This window comes from Eubalaena glacialis, chromosome 1 (assembly GCF_028564815.1).
Source record: "Eubalaena glacialis isolate mEubGla1 chromosome 1, mEubGla1.1.hap2.+ XY, whole genome shotgun sequence".
Lineage (NCBI taxonomy): Eukaryota > Metazoa > Chordata > Mammalia > Artiodactyla > Balaenidae > Eubalaena > Eubalaena glacialis.
This window is the reverse complement of record NC_083716.1, coordinates 191,023,702-191,041,811: the sequence shown is the minus strand read 5'-3', so window position 1 is coordinate 191,041,811 and position 18,110 is coordinate 191,023,702.

The following is an 18,110-nucleotide window of genomic DNA, read 5'->3' as shown; positions in this document are numbered from 1 at the left end:
ATATTCCATTGTATATATGTGCCACATCTTCTTTATCCATTCATCCGATGATGGACACCTAGGTTGCTTCCACGTCCTGGCTACTGTAAATAGAGCTGCTATGAACATTTTGGTACATGACTCTTTTTGAATTATGGTTTTCTCAAGGTATATGCCCAGTAGTGGGATTGCTGGGTCGTATGGTAGTTCTATTTTTAGTTTTATAAGGAACCTCCATACTGTTCTCCATAGTGGCTGTATCAATTTACATTTCCACCAACAGTACAGGAGTGTTCCCTTTTCTCCACACCCTCTCTAGCATTTATTGTTTCTAGATTTTTTGATGATGGCCATTCTGACTGGTGTGAGATGGTATCTCATTGTAGTTTTGATTTGCATTTCTCTAGTGATTAATGATGTTGAGCATTCTTTCATGTGTCTGTTGGCAATCTGTATATCTTCTTTGGAGAAATGTCTATTTAGGTCTTCTGCCCAATTTTGGATTGGTTTGTTTGTTTTTTTGATACTGAGCTGCATGAGCTGCTTGTATATTTTGGAGATTAATCCTTTGTCAGTTGCTTCATTTGCAAATATTTTCTCCCATTCTGAGGGTTGTCTTTTCATCTTGCTTATGTTTTCCTTTGCTGTGCAAAAGCTTTTAAGTTTCATTCGGTCCCATTGGTTTATTTTTCTTTTTATTTCCATCTCTCTAGGAGGTGGGTCAAAAAGGATCTTGCTATGATTTATGTCATAGAGTGTTCTGTCTATGTTTTCCTTTAAGAGTTTTATAGTGTCTGGCCTTACATTTAGGTCTTTAATCCATTTTGAGTTTATTTTTGTGTATGGTGTTAGGGAGTGTTCTAATTTCATACTTTTACATGTACGTGTCCAATTTTCCCAGCACCACTTATTGAAGAGGCTGTCTTTTCTCCGCTGTATATGCTTGCCTCCTTTATCAAAGATAAGGTGACCATATGTGCGTGGGTTTATCTCTGGGCTTTCTATCCTGTTCCATTGATCTGTGTTTCTGTTTTTGTGCCAGTACCAGACTGTCTTGATTACTGTAGCTTTGTAATATAGTCTGAAGTCAGGGAGCCTGATTCCTCCAGCTCCATTTTTCGTTCTCAAGATTGCTTTTATCTTCTCTTTTTTTATCTTCTCCAGTAATCTCTTTTATTATTATTATTAGTTTTTAGTAGGAAGCTTATTCACATTTGATGCAACCATTAATAAAATTGATTTTATTCATATTATCCTCTTTTATGTTTACTTATTTTATATATTTTTCTTTTCCCTTCTATTAGCTTGTTTGGTCAATGTGTTAGTCATCCCCTTTTGCTTTCTTTTCTTTCTTTTCCTCTTTTTTTTTTAAGTTGGGAGTTCTACTGTACTTTCCCATTCCTCCACTGATACCATCTTAAAAGGTGAAAACTTTGAAGTTTTTTACTTTCCCATTCTCACTGCACACTAACAAATACCAGTGAAGCATTTAAATTTCCCTTATGAGTCATTTTTCTCTCTTCAATTACACTTTCTCTTCCATGCTAACGTAATCCACTTAAAGTAAACTATAAATAGTTATAAATTTTGTTTCCTTTCCTTTGTGTCAGTTTAGTCAGATTCATTCTCAAGTCTCTTTCTCAGAAAAGATATGAGAGAAATATATTTTTAGAATCCTCATATTTACCCACAGAACTTTCTTTCATCTGAATGGAAGAATAATAGCTTAGCTGGGTATGAGATCCCTGCATTGCTATAGTATTCTCTCTAATCTATAGATTTTTCCCTGTCTCATCGCTTCACTTTCAATTTAGAAATAAAATATCTAATGCTGGTCTGATTCCTTTATTTAAGTAACATGTTATGAAACCGTAAATGGTTGTGAAAAAAAGAAACCCACTCTTTTTGTTCTTGGAATTTATGAATTATACCATTATATACATATATCATATCCAGGTATGAGCATATATATTTTTAAGTTGGTGAACATTTGCTTTCTATTAATTTAAATCTTTTTTTGAGTGCAGGAAAATTTCTTCTAGTATAATATATTTTATTCTTTATTTAATTAGCAACTTGATTAGCATGACTTACTTATCTCAATGTGCTATTTCCTTTTTTGAAACTACTGTTATTGTTGTCCTAGATCTGTTTTTAAATGCACATATGTTTGCCCTTGCACTATATTTTAAGTAATTTTATTTTATCTTCCAGTTTGCTAATTCAAGTTAACTATAACCTTCCTCCGTGTCGGCCAAAATGCTAAATACTAAATTTTTATAGATCATAAATAGTTTGAGTTCTAGAAAGTCTTTGCTTGTGTGTGTACATTACTGCAGTCTCCTAAATTCTCATATCTGATCAAGGTATCATTGTCTAATGATAGCAGTTTATTTCTTATTAACCAACTCTTCTGTATGGTCAATTTGATCTTTCTGTCTGTGGCTGATGAATCCCAAAGATGAATTTTTTCCTTAATTCTGCCTCCCTGGGACCAGATTTTGCTGCTAAGAGTGCCTTATGTCTGAGCAGTCTGGGAAACACAGCGTATCTGCCTATATAGGTCAACAGTGCTCCAGATGGTAAGATGTGGTCCTCCATCTAAGCATTTGTACTTCTCCACTAAAAATGCTTCAAAGTCTATATATCAGTCAGGATCCAATCAGTAAAATAGAATTCATACTGGCTATTTCAAAATAAGGGATTTAATACACCAAATTTATTGACTGGTAATAGAAGGCTGAAAGACCCACAAGACACTGGGATAGTTCAGAGTGGGGACTTTGGAGATGGAGCTGCTATGGCTGGGATGGCTGAGTAGGGGTTTTTCTTACAGCAGAACATGGGGAGCTAAATGGTACTGAATCCTTAGATGTCTGCTACTAATGTGAAAAGGAATTGAAAATAGGAATAGAGTAACTCTCCTCTTCTTCAAACTTCTAATATCTGACCAGTGCCTTACAATGGCTAAACACACCTGAAAGCAAGCTGGCAAGGGAGTCTATAGTTAGCAATTTGCCAGTTTCAATACTTTAAGCCAGTGTAGAAAAGTAGGCTTGGTACTAAGAGACAAGAAATTAATTAATTGTATATACTTATCTTTCCCACTCTTCATCTCAGATAACCAAGGAAGTAAAAAGGATTTTTTGGTGTCTTACTCTTAGACAAATATGAAGAATGGTGATAAGTCCTTTTCTAACATGCATATCTGGAAGTTCTTTTAATTTGTAAGAATGGTTTGTACTGGAGTTTATGAAAAATCTCAAGATAACTGACAACTGCTATTTGCTTTTGCTGTTTGCTGATTACTTACATGTCATTTTTATAGTTTGTATAGTTCAGCAATAGTTCTAATATTATATTTTAAAATTATTTTATATATGAATTATTAGTGTAAACCAATATCTGGTGCTCCTCAGGGGAAATAGATGAATGAATAGATGAACAGATTAAAAAAAATACATGCTAGAGTAAATTAAGTGCATTTTCCAGGTAGCTAAAATTCTATTCTTGGGAAATTTAAAGACTAAAAGGGCATCGCAGCCTAAAAAGACTTCTTAACAATCTGAATATTTAAACTTGACCTCTTTTAAAACCTATTTTAGTATAATTCAGCTTAAAATATTAGTCTAAAATTTGATCAGAAACTGCTGATTAAAAAGAACCACTTTAATCATTTGTATTAAGCAAACCACTTTAATCATTGTATTAAGCAAACAATACATATTCATTGAAGTTACCTATTTTTACAAAAAATTAACCATTATAATGTGCTAAGATAAAGATTTTTAAAATTCCCTATTTCCCAACCCTGAGCTAAACATTGCTTTCAATTCGGCAAACATGTCTGTACATTTCTGTATGCAAACTTGTATGTGTATTACAATATTTATATTATGTATCGATGATATATGAACTCCTGATATACATGTATCAAATATTTATTTCATTCTGTTTATATGCCATGGCTTTCTTTCTGTACCTGTTAAGGGATATAGATTATTTTCTAATGTCTGTACAATGCTCTATTGTGTATATTTTATCATGATTTTAATAAGTATTCCCATATTCAGATAATCGCTTTGCAGTGTTTAGCAATATTATATGCAATGCTGTGATGAACAAATCTACATACAATTTTTAAGTGCTTGTTCAATTATATGCTTATAATAATTTCTAGAAGTAAAATTAGAAAATCAGGTCATCATCAAAAAATCTACAAACAATAAATGCTGGAGAGGGTGTGGAGAAAAGGGAACCCTCTTGCACTGTTGGTGGGAATGTAAATTGATACAGCCACTATGGAGAACAGTATGGAGGTTCCTTAAAAAACTAAAAATAGAACTACCATATGACCCAGTAATCCCACTACTGGGCATATACCCTGAGAAAACCATAATTCAAAAAGACTGGTGTACCACAGTGTTCATTGCAGCACTATTTACTATAGCCAGGACATGGAAGCAACCTAAGTGTCCATCGACAGATGAATAGATAAAGAAGATGTGGCACATGTATACAATGGAATATTACTAAAAAGAAGTATTATTAAAAAGAAATGAAATTGAGTTATCTGTAGTGAGGTGGATAGACTTAGAGTCTGTCATACAGAGTGAAGTAAGTCAGAAAGAAAAACAAATACTGTATGTTAACACATATATATGGAATCTAAAACAAAACAAAAAAAAGGTTCTGAAGAACCTAGGGGCAGGACAGGAATAAACACTCAGACGTAGAGAATGAACTTGAGGACACGGGGAGGGGGAAGGGTAAACTGAGGCGAAGTGAGAGAGTGGCATTGACATATATCCACTACCAAATGTAAAATAGATAGCTAGTGGGAAGCAGCCGCAAAGCACAGGGAGATCAGCTCGTGCTTTGTGACCACCTAGAGGGGTGGGAGGGAGACACGCAAAAGGGAGGGGATATGGGGATATAAGTATACATATAGCTGATTCAGTTTGTTATACAGCAGCAACTAACACAGCAATGTAAAGCAATTATACTCCAATAAAGATGTTTAAAAAAAAAATCAGGTATATATACAACTATTGACAGCATGTCATTGAACTATTTTAAGGAAGAGTTTTACAAGTTTAATAATCAGAAAACGGTACATGAAATGCTCATTTCACTCAACCCTCAACAATATTCACTATGGTTAATTCTTAAGACCAGGTTTCCTCAATCTGGACACTATTGATATTTTGGACCAGATAATTCTTTATTATAACCTGGAGAAAAGCATGCAAATATTTTAAACTTGTCTGTGGTAACTTTTATCAGTTTTTCTTACTTTTCTATGATTATCTTTTCATATACATATATAAATACACACATATATAGCTCAAAATTATAAAAATATCATTTATTTTATAATATTTAATGGTTTTACTTGTTTCAGTAGCACTGACATATTTGGATTTTTCTGTTTGATAAGGACAATATTTAAGTATCCCAATATACTTTACTGAAATACCAAAAATCTAGTCAGTTGAACCAATATTTATTGAAGAAGTATTATTCTCAGTCATGATTGAAAATGGAAATACAATCACATTCCATATATTTAGGACTATATTTTAACTACATACTCTTATTCATTAAATTGTTTGCCTATTCTGGCAGAACTACTGAAGCTTTTCATTTATTAAAAATTTAACATTTTACTGATAGATTTATATGTTTTATTATCTATTTTGAGATTTTGCTTACTGGAAGATAATTTATTCAACTCATATTGGTTTAACCCCCATTCTTATAGAGAAAATAGGATTATTTCCATTTTCCATATATGTGGGTGTATACAGTTTTGATTACATTATAGGTTGATGTTGGAAAGAGCTTACTTATTGTTACAGAAAGATAATTGCAAAATATCAAGAGTTTAAATAGTATTTTATTTTGCTGTGTATTCAAGAAAGAACCTTTTTTAATATAGCAGTCTGAAAAAAGAAAACAAAAGTAGAAAGGCAATAAATTTTCTTCACACTCGTCTAATAATTTTGGTGAAAGGTCAGAAACAAGAATGTCATCTACCCAAGGGAAAAAGTATCTGGATAAACCAAAAGAGGAAGACAAGAAAAGAAGTCTGGTTTTAAATGTAATTTTGGAGGAAGAATTTTGGAGACAGTTTTCAGAATTTATAAAGTAATTGAATAGCTTAGAGACCGAAGATAGTAGTACTGAAATTTAATTATCACAAATTAAGAAATTATAAAATAATGATGATATGGATGCAAAATAATAAATTCATAATTTGATATGCTTAGTACCCTGTCATCAGGCATTTGCAGATTTGAGAATGTATATTTTGCCAGGAATCACTGATTTATTTAATTAGAATGGATGCCCTCCTCATGAGGGAAAATGTTTATAATCACACAACTTTTTCAATTTCTAAGTAGTCAAATTGATGAATGATAAAAAGCTGTCAGCATGAATACTTTTTAAAGTTTTAAAACTTTTAAAAGATACAGATACTTCTATCTATATTCTAATTGCATCGAAACATATATGTATATATATAATTTAAAATAATTATATATTGTTGATAGAGAAAAACTGAACTTGATTAACATGACTAGCATATTCATTATTCCCACATATTTACATATCTCTCAAGCATTTATTTTCCAGAACTGTTTCTTCTTCAGGAAAATCTATACACTAAAAATACAAACTATAATCTCAAAATTTACTTGTTCTAGATTTAACTCTTTATGGATATATCTGTACCAGCATATTTGCCTTTTACTTTCACCAGAATATATCTATATTTGTATCTATGATGCTTGTATATCAATGAACAAAACCTATATATTTTTTAACATCTTTATTGGAGTATAATTGCTTTACAATGGTGTGTTAGTTTCTGTTTATAGCAAAGTGAATCAGCTATACATATACATATATCCCCATATCTCCTCCCTCTTGCGTCTCCCTGGCACCCTCCCTATCCCACCCCTCTAGGTGGTCACAAAGCACTGAGATGATCTCCCTGTGCTATGCGGCTGCTTCCCACTGGCTATCCATTTTACATTTGGTAGTATATATAAGTCCCTGCCACTCTCTCACTTTGTCCCAGCTTACCCTTCCCCCTCCCCGTGTCCTCAAGTCCATTCTCTACATCTGCGTCTTTATCAAAACATATATTTTGATAATGTGAAAAATGTTCCTCAATATTAAATTTAAGACTGTGGCTCTCTTTTGACGATTCTTCTCTTTATCTTTGGTTTTGAGCATATTATATGCCTAAGGGTGGGTGTGTGTGTGTGTGTGTATATATGTGTGAGTCTGTGTGTAAGTTTTGATCTTTATTCTGCTAGATATGCTCTGAGCTTCCTAAATCTGAGATTTGGTATCTGTCATTAACTATAGAAAGTCCTCAACCATTATTACTTCAATCATTTCTTCTGCTCCATTCAATCTTTCTTTTCCTGCTAATATTCCATTTACACATGAGACCTTTTTATATTGTCCCACATTTCTCAAAAATGCTGTTTCATTATTTTTTATTCTTTTTAGACTTTGCATTTCATTTTGGGGAGCTTTTATTGACCTACCTTCAAGTTCACTCTTAACGTTCCTTGGCTGTGTTGAATCTACATGAGCTCACCAGACAGTCTTTCTGTTACTTTGTTTTTCACTTCTAGCATTTCCTTTTTATATTCTCTTAGTGTTTCTGTCTCACTGCTTATATTATGCATCTGTTCTCCTGTGTTGTCTACTGTTTGCATTAGAGCCCTTAACATATTAATCATAGTTATTTTAAATGACCTGTTTGATAATTCTAGCATTTGTGTCATATCTAATTCTGGTTCCAATGATTGTTTTGTCTCTTCAGAGTGTGTTTTTCCTTGTCTTCTGACATGCTTTATAATTTTTTTGTTGAAAGCCAGGCATGTATTGGGTAATATATACTGAATTAAATAGACCTTAGTGTGAAGATTGATATTAATCTGGCTAGGAATTGGGCTGTGTGTAATGTTTGTTGTAGCTATAGGTTTCAGAGACTTCTACTTCCTTTGGTGTCCTTGCTTGTCTGTGCTTGACTTTAAACTCCCCTATTGACACCCCGTAGAGAGATTCTGTGTCTTGCAGCTCAGTCATCTAAAATGCACTGCTATTGTATTAGTTCCCTGTTGGTACAGTGGTAAAGTGTAGGAAAGGGTGAGCATTTTATAGTCTTCTGGTTAAATGACAGTCTTTTAATGGGTCTGCATCTCAGGGCTGTGACCTTCTTAAGTGTTTCTCCAGTGGCATAGCTTATTTTCCCCTGACCTCTACTCCTGGTTCCAAATTCCTAATATGCTTCCTTGAAGGTCTGCTCCTATTGACTGCTTCACAACCACATTATGTAAGACAGAAAGAAAAGATGAGGATGGACTGGGGAGGAATTCCCTTTCCCCAGCTGGCAAAAGTTTCAGAATTTAGCTCTGGTAAAGTCCTTTTCCCTGAAATATAGGCCTATATCACTATAATATTCCTCTGCCTAGCCAGAGCCACAGAGAATTTTTCTCAGAGCCTCATTGTGAGAACATGGTAGAGCTGATGGGAGAAAAGCCCATGAAATTGTTGGGGTTCCCACTAAGATTGCAGTCCCTGGTAGTTTTTCTCTCACACACTAGTCTGCACTCAGACTCCAGCAATTCATACGGGTTACCATTTAAATGTTCATACCCTTTCATGGCCTCAGTGGCTTCTGCTCCAGGTAAGCAGATCTTAGCTGTAACTCTGCATTTCTAGTCTCCCTGGGTTCAGGTTGTATACAATTTGCCCTACAACCTCATTTCTCTGATGGGTCCACGAAAAGTTATGGATTTTCATAGCTTTTTCTTATTGTTAGTATAGAAGTAATGACTCCCAAGCTCTTTACACCTGAAAGCTGAAAATGTGGACCTCTTTTTGGAGGCCTTTGACTCTCTTGATAATTTGATAAATTAAAGTAGTCTTTACTCTTGGGCAAAAATACCCGTATGATAAATTTTTCTGTAAACCTGAAACTGCTCTAAAAATTCATTAAATTGAAAACAATAAAATTGTAAATATATACCACATGTTTCCAATAAGAATTAAAATATTACTTTCATACAGATTACTGAATAGAGTTTATTAGCAAAATAAAACATTTTGCATGTAATGCAACTAAGGTATGTAGGTAATGTAGGGCATTTTAGATACTCATTTCTGACAAACACACAGCTAACATCACACTCAACAGTGGAAAGCTGAAAAACTTTCCTCTAAATTCAGGAACAAGACAGTGATGCCCACTCTTGCCACTTCTATTAACACAGTATTGGAAATCCTAGCTACAGCAATCAGACAAGAAAAATAAATAAAAGGCATCAAAACTGTAAGGGAAAAAGTAAAACTGTCTCTGTTTCCAGATGACATGATACTATATATAGAAAACCCTAAAGTCCCCACCAAAAAACCTATTAAAACTAATAAATGAATTCAGTAAAGTTGTAGGATACAAGATTAATATGCATAAACCTGTTGCATTTTTATAGACTAATAATGAACTATCAGAAAGAGCAAAAAAAAAAACAAAACCTCATTTTTTTTTTTAAACATCTTTATTGAAGTATAATTGCTATACAATGGTGTGTTACTTTCTGCTTTATAACAAAGTGAATCAGTTATACATATACATATGTTCCCATATCTCTTCCCTCTTGCATCTCCCTCCCTCCCACCCTCCCTATCCCACCCCTCTAGGTGGTCACAAAGCACCGAGCTGATCTCCCTGTGCTATACGGCTGCTTCTGACTAGCTATCTATTTTACATTTGGTAGTGTATATGTGTCCATGACACTCTCTCACCCTGTCACATCTCACCCCTCCCCCTCCCCATATGCTCAAGTCCATTCTCTAGTAGGTCTGTGTCTTTATTCCTGTCTTGCCACTAGGTTCTTCATGACCTATTTTTTTCCCCTTAGATTCCATATATATGTGTTAGCATACTGTATTTCTTTTTCTCTTTCTGACTTACTTCACTCTGTATGACAGACTCTAACTCCATCCACCTCATTACAAATACCTCCATTTCATTTCTTTTTAAGGCTGAGTAATATTCCATTGTATATATGTGCCACATCTTCTTTATCCATTCATCCGATGATGGACACCTAGGTGTCCATGGTGTTGCTTCCATGTCCTGGCTATTGTAAACAGAGCTGCAATGAATATTTTGGTACATGACTCTTTCTGAATTATGGTTTTCTCAGGGTATATGCCCAGTAGTGGGATTGCTGGGTCATATGGTAGTTCTATTTTTAGTTTTTTAAGGAACCTCCATACTGTTCTCCATAGTGGCTGTATCAATTTACATTCCCACCAGCAGTGCAAGAGTGTTCCCTTTTCTCCACACCCTCTCCAGCATTTGTTGTTTGTAGATTTTTTGATGATGGCCACTCTGACCGGTGTGAGATGATACCTCATTGTAGTTTTGATTTGCATTTCTCTAATGATTAATGATGTTCAGCATTCTTTCATGTGTCTGTTGGCAATCTGTATATCTTCTTTGGAGAAATGTCTATTTAGGTCTTCTGCCCATTTTTGGATTGGGTTGTTTGTTTTTTTGATATTGAGCTGCATGAGCTGCTTGTAAATCTTGGAGATTAATCCTTTGTCAGTTGCTTCATTTGCAAATATTTTCTCCCATTCTGAAGGTTGCCTTTTGGTCTTGTTTATGGTTTCCTTTGCTGTGCAAAAGCTTTTAAGTTTCATTAGGTCCCATTTGTTTATTTGTGTTTTTATTTCCATTTCTCTAGGAGCTGGGTCAAAAAGGATCTTGCTGTGATTTATGTCATAGAGTGTTCTGCCTATGTTTTCCTCTAAGAGTTTGATAGTGTCTGGCCTTACACTTAGGTCTTTAATCCATTTTGAGTTTATTTTTGTGTATGGTGTCAGGGAGTGTTCTAATTTCATACTTTTACATGTACCTGTCCAATTTTCCCAGCACCACTTATTGAAGAGGCTGTCTTTTCTCCACTGTATATGCTTGCCTCCTTTATCAAAGATAAGGTGACCATATGTGCGTGGGCTTATCTCTGGGCTTTCTATCCTGTTCCATTGATCTATATTTCTGTTTTTGTGCCAGTACCAAACTGTCTTGATTACTGTAGCTTTGTAATATAGTCTGAAGTCAGGGAGCCTGATTCCTCCAGCTCCATTTTTCGTTCTCAAGATTGCTTTGGCTATTCGGGGTCTTTTGTGTTTCCATACAAATTGTGAGATTTTTTGTTCTAGTTCTGTGAAAAATGCCAGTGGTAGTTTGATAGGGATTGCATTGAATCTGTAGATTGCTTTGGGTAGCAGAGTCATTTTCACAATGTTGATTCTTCCAATCCAAGAACATGGTATATCTCTCCATCTATTTGTATCATCTTTAATTTCTTTCATCAGTGTCCTATAATTTTCTGCATACAGGTCTTTTGTCTCCTTAGGTAGGTTTATTCCTAGATATTTTATTCTTTTTGTTGCAATGGTAAACGGGAGTGTTTTCTTAATTTCACTTTCAGATTTTTCATCATTAGTATATAGGAATGCAAGAGATTTCTGTGCATTAATTTTGTATCCTGCTACTTTACCAAATTCATTGATTAGCTCTAGTAGTTTTCTAGTAGCATCTTTAGGATTCTCTATGTATAGTATCATGTCATCTGCAAACAGTGACAGCTTTACTTCTTCTTTTCCGATTTGGATTCCTTTTATTTCTTTTTCTTCTCTGATTGCTGTGGCTAACACTTCCAAAACTATGTTGAATAATAGTAGTGAGAGTGGGCAACCTTGTCTTGTTCCTGATCTTAGTGGAAATGGTTTCAGTTTTTCACCATTGAGGACAATGTTGGCTGTGGGTTTGTCATATATGGCCTTTACTATGTTGAGGAAAGTTCCCTCTATGCCTACTTTCTGCAGGGCTTTTATCATAAATGGGTGTTGAATTTTGTCGAAAGCTTTCTCTGCATCTATTGAGATGATCATATGGTTTTTCTCCTTCAATTTGTTAATATGATGTATCACGTTGATTGATTTGCGTATATTGAAGAATCCTTGCATTCCTGGAATAAACCCCACTTGATCATGGTGTATAATCTTTTTAATGTGCTGTTGGATTCTGTTTGCTAGTATTTTATTGAGGATTTTTGCATCTATGTTCATCAGTGATATTGGCCTGTAGTTTTCTTTTTTTGTGACGTCTTTGTCTGGTTTTGGTATCAGGGTGATGGTGGCCTCATAGAATGAGTTGGGGAGTGTTCCTCCCTCTGCAATATTTTGGAAGAGTTTGAGAAGGATAGGTGTTATCTCTTCTCTAAATGTTTGATGGAATTCGCCTGTGAAGCCATCTGGTCCTGGGCTTTTGTGTGTTGGAAGATTTTTAATCACAGTTTCAATTTCAGTGCTTGTGATTGGTCTGTTCATATTTTCTATTTCTTCCTGGTTCAGTCTTGGCAGGTTGTGCATTTCTAAGAATCTGTCCATTTCTTCCAGGTTGTCCATTTTATTGGCATAGAGTTGCTTGTAGTAATCTCTCATGATCCTTTGTATTTCTGCAGTGTCAGTGGTTACTTCTCCTTTTTCATTTCTAATTCTATTAATTTGAGTCTTCTCCCTTTTTCTCTTGATGAGTCTGGCTAATGGTTTATCAATTTTGTTTATCTTCTCAAAGAACCAGCTTTTAGTTTCATTGATTTTTGCTATTGTTTCCTTCATTTCTTTTTCATTTATTTCTGATCTGATCTTTATGATTTCTTTCCTTCTGCTAGCTTTGGGGTGTTTTTGTTCTTCTTTCTCTAATTGCTTTAGGTGCAAGGTTAGGTTGTTTATTCGAGATGTTTCCTGTTTCTTGATGTAGGCTTGTATTGCTATAAACTTCCCTCTTAGAACTGCTTTTGCTGCATCCCATAGGTTTTGGGTCGTCGTGTCTCCATTGTCATTTGTTTCTAGGTATTTTTTGATTTCCCCTTTGATTTCTTCAGTGATCACTTCGTTATTAAGTAGTGTATTGTGTAGCCTCCATGTGTTTGTATTTTTTACAGATCTTTTCCTGTAATTGATATCTAGTCTCATAGCGTTGTGGTCGGAAAAGATACTTGATACGATTTCAATTTTTTTAAATTTACCAAGGCTTGATTTGTGACCCAAGATATGATCTATCCTGGAGAATGTTCCATGAGCACTTGAGAAAAATGTGTATTCTGTTGTTTTTGGGTGGAATGTCCTATAAATATCAATTAAGTCCATCTTGTTTAATGTATCATTTAAAGCTTGTGTTTCCTTATTTATTTTCATTTTGGATGATCTGTCCATTGGTGAAAGTGGGGTGTTAAAGTCCCCTACTATGATTGTGTTACTGTCAATTTCCCCTTTTATGGCTGTTAGTATTTGCCTTATGTATTGAGGTGCTCCTATGTTGGGTGCATAAATATTTACAATTGTTATACCTTCCTCTTGGATCGATCCCTTGATCATTATATAGTGTCCTTCTTTGTCTCTTGTAATAGTCTTTATTTTAAAGTCTATTTTGTCTGATATGAGAATTGCTACTCCAGCTTTCTTTTGATTTCCATTTGCATGGAATATCTTTTTCCATCCCCTCACTTTCAGTCTGTATGTGTCTCTAGGTCTGAAGTGGGTCTCTTGTAGACAGCATATATATGGGTCTTGTTTTTGTATCCATTCAGCCAGTCTGTGTCTTTTGGTGGGAGCATTTAATCCATTTACATTTAAGGTAATTATCGATATGTATGTTCCTATTCCCATTTTCTTAAATGTTTTGGGTTTGTTATTGTAGGTGTTTTCCTTCTCTTGTGTTTCTTGCCTAGAGAAGTTCCTTTAGCATTTGTTGTAAAGCTGGTTTGGTGGTGCTGAACTCTCTCAGCTTTTGCTTGTCTGTAAAGGTTTTAATTTCTCCATCAAATCTGAATGAGATCCTTGCTGGGTAGAGTAATCTTGGTTGTAGGTTTTTCTCCTTCATCACTTTAAGTATATCCTGCCACTCCCTTCTGGCTTGCAGAGTTTCTGCTGAAAGATCAGCTGTTAATCTTATGGGGATGCCCTTGTGTGTTATTTGTTGTTTTTCCCTTGCTGCTTTTAATATGTTTTCTTTATATTTAATTTTTGATAGTTTGATTAATATGTGTCTTGGTGTGTTTCTCCTTGGATTTATCCTGTATGGGACTCTCTGTGCTTCCAGGACTTGATTAACTATTTCCTTTCCCATATTAGGGAAGTTTTCAACTATAATCTCTTCAGATATTTTCTCAGTCCCTTTCTTTTTCTCTTCTTCTTCTGGGACCCCTATAATTCGAATGTTGGTGCGTTTAATGTTGTCCCAGAGGTCTCTGAGACTGTCCTCAGTTCTTTTCATTCTTTTTTCTTTATTCTGCTCTGCAGTAGTTATTTCCACCATTTTATCTTCCAGGTCACTTATCCGTTCTTCTGCCTCAGTTATTCTGCTATTGATCCCATCTAGAGTATTCTTAATTTCATTTATTGTGCTTTTCATCGTTGCTTGGTTCCTGTTTAGTTCTTCTACGTCCTTGTTAAATGTTTCTTGCATTTTGTCTATTCTATTTCCAAGATTTTGGATCATCCTTACTATCATTATTCTGAATTCTTTTTCAGGTAGACTACCTATTTCCTCTTCATTTGTTAGGTCTGGTGTGTTTTGACCCTGCTCCTTCATCTGCTGTGTGTTTTTCTGTCTTCTCATTTTGCTTATCTTACTGTGAAAAAAACACCTCATTTAAAGTCACATCAAAAAGAATAAAATACCTAGGAATAAACTTAATCAAGGAGGTGAAAGATCTATTCTGAAAATTATAAAACATTGAAGGAAATTGAAGATGATACAAAGAAATAGAAAGATATACTGTGCTCTTGCACTGGAAGAATTAATATTGTTAAAATGACCATACTACAGATTTAATGCAATCCCTATCAAAACCCATGACATTTTTCACAGACCTAGAACAAATAATCCTAAAATTCATATGGAACCACAGAAGACCCCGAATAGCTAAAGCAGTCTTGAGAGAAAAGAATGAAGCTGGAGATATCACACTCCCTGGTTTCAGACAATACTACAAAGATACAGTAATCAAAACAGCATGGTACTGGCACAAAAACAGATGCATAGATAAATGGAAAAGAATAAAGAGCCCAGAAAAAACCCCACACACCTGTGATAAATTAATTTATGAGAAAGGAGGTGAGAATATACAATGGAGAAAAGACTTCAGTAAATGGTTCTGTGAAAACCAGACAGCTACACATAAAAGAAAGGGATTAGAACATTTCTTTACACCATATACAAAAATAAACTCAAAATGGATTAAGAGCCTAAATATAAGACCTGAAAGTAAAAAACTCCTAGAAGAGAACATAGGCAGAACACTCTTTGACATAAATTGTAGCACTGTTTTTTTGGATCTGTCTCCTTTGACAAACGAAATAAAAGCAAAAATAAACAAAGTGGGCCTAATTAAACTTAAAATCTTTTGCACTGCAAAGGAAACAATTGACAAAATTAAATGACAACCTTCTGAACAGGAGAAAATATTTGCCAATGATATGACTGACAAGGGGTTAATATCCAAAATATATAAATAGCTCATACAACTCAATATCAAAAAAACAACCCAATCAAAAAATGGGCAGAAGACCTGAATAGACATTTTTCCAAAGAAGATACACAGATGGCTAACAGGCACATGAAAAGGTGCTCTACATCTCTCTGATTATTAGAGAAATGCAAATCAAAACTATAATAAGGTATCATTACATACCAGTCAGAGTAGCTATCCTCAAAAAGTCTACAAATAATAAATGCTGGAGCAGGTGTGGAGAAAGGGGAAACTTCACACACTATTGGTGGGAATTAAATTGGTGCAATCACTCTGGAACATAGTATGGAGATTCCTTAAAAAAATAAATATAGAGCTACCATATGATCCAGTAATACCACTCCTGGGCCTATACCTGGAAAAGATGAAAACTCTAATTCAAAAAGATACATGCACCCCAGTGTTCATAGCAGCATTATTAACAATAGCAAAGAGAGGGAAACAACCCAAGTGCCCATCAACAGACAGTTGGTTTATAGAAGAAGTAATATATATATACAACATGGACTATTACTCAGCCATAAAAAAAGAATGAAATCAACAGACAAATTGATAAAGAAGTTGTAATATATGTATAATATATTAATTATATATATAAATTATATATATAATTTGTAATATATGTATAATATATTAATATGCAATATGTATATTAATATGTAATATGTATAATGTAATATATATTATATATATACTATATATGTAATATGTATATATATATAGTATAATGGAATATTTCTCAGCCATAACAAAGAGTGAAATGCTGCCATTTGCAGCAATATGGATGGACCTAAAGAATATTATGCTTAGTGAAATAAGTCGGAGAAAGACAAATCCTCTATGATATCACTTATTTGTGTAATCTAAGAAAATAAAAGAATGTATATAGCAAAACAAACAGACTCACAGATATAGAAAACAAAATAGCTGTTACCAATGGGGAAAGGGAAGTGGGGAGGGGCAAGACAGGGCTATGTGATTAAGAGATACAAATGCCTTTAGTTTTTTATATACTATTCAATTGGTATGCAAAGTTTATTTAACTATTTTTATTATTGGGAATGTATGAATTATTTCTGTCATAAATAACTTGAATTTTTGTATATATAATAATTTATATATACACATATACATAATGTATACATAATATAATTTTTGTATGTATATCATATATATAAAATCAAGGAAGTTAATTATAAATGTGTATATACATATATATAAATTTTTACATGCATTTATTTTATTCTATTCACCTTGACAATTGTCATACAACCTACAAAATGTGCAAAAGCCTAATCCATTTTTCAATACCAGGTCAGAGCCAAGTTGCAGAAAGGAACTGTACAGGAAATTACAAGAAGAGTTTGGGTGTTCTGTACAAATCATACTGCCTGTCACATGATGTATTTAAAGCTGAAATACTGCCACAGGAGAATCTCTTGTCTTTGCAATGGCCACACAGTTCCTGACAATGAGGTCTCCTTAGATTGATGTGTCTTTTCTTTTGAGGACAGGAGCAACGAGACTTTGAACAGATCTGGCGTTGGATTGCTTCTACTCAATAAGGGTTAAAAGTCTTTGGCATTTGCAAGAGAGTTTGAAATAAACCTTATTAGTTCCAAAAATGCACCACGCATAATCTAATCACTGTTCCATCTGGTCTTTATATATATATATATATATATATATATATATATATATATATATATATATATATATATATATATATATATATATATATATGTAAAATTATTTACATGGTACAGAGTCTCCAAGTGAGAATATTAAAGCAAATGGAACATATATTTTGATATATTCTCAAATTATTTCCTGAAGTTTCTTTCTATTTATAACGCTACATGCAACATATGTCAATTTTAGATAAAATATATATGCATAAAAATTAGCATATTAAAATGTTTCAAATTTGATGCATAACAGGTAAGATATAGTGTGTATACCCACACACCCTCCCCTCAAGGGGGACAATTAAAAGTCTCATCCACTAAGTAAATCCTGCTCAAAGCCAAGGTTGCCTGTGTAAATTTGCCTGGGCAAGGTTGGATCAGGCTTCTCAAGGTTGAGAGACCTAAAAGGAAAACGATGAATATTCTGTTCTCCTGCTTTTCCCATGCTCCCTTTCTGACACATACAAAACCAATGGAAATAGAAGCACAGTGAATGTCCTTCTTGTCCAGAAATATAAACATTCACTCTAATTTTTTCCCTATCTTCACAGTACGTTTTTAAAAAAATAGTATTAAAAAAAAAAAGTCATTTTTTTACTCATAAAATTTAATGGACAGAGTTCATCTCACTGGACTACAGGATCTTTTGAGGCTGTGGGCTGCGTTTTGAAGCTTCTCTCATTTCTCAGCATTGGGGAGAATATTTTGTCCTGATTCTCCTACTTCTCTGAGACTACTTAGCTTAGTTATCATGGTGCATTCTTCTTTCAATATCAGCCAGTGGGTTTTCCAGGATTTTGTTCTC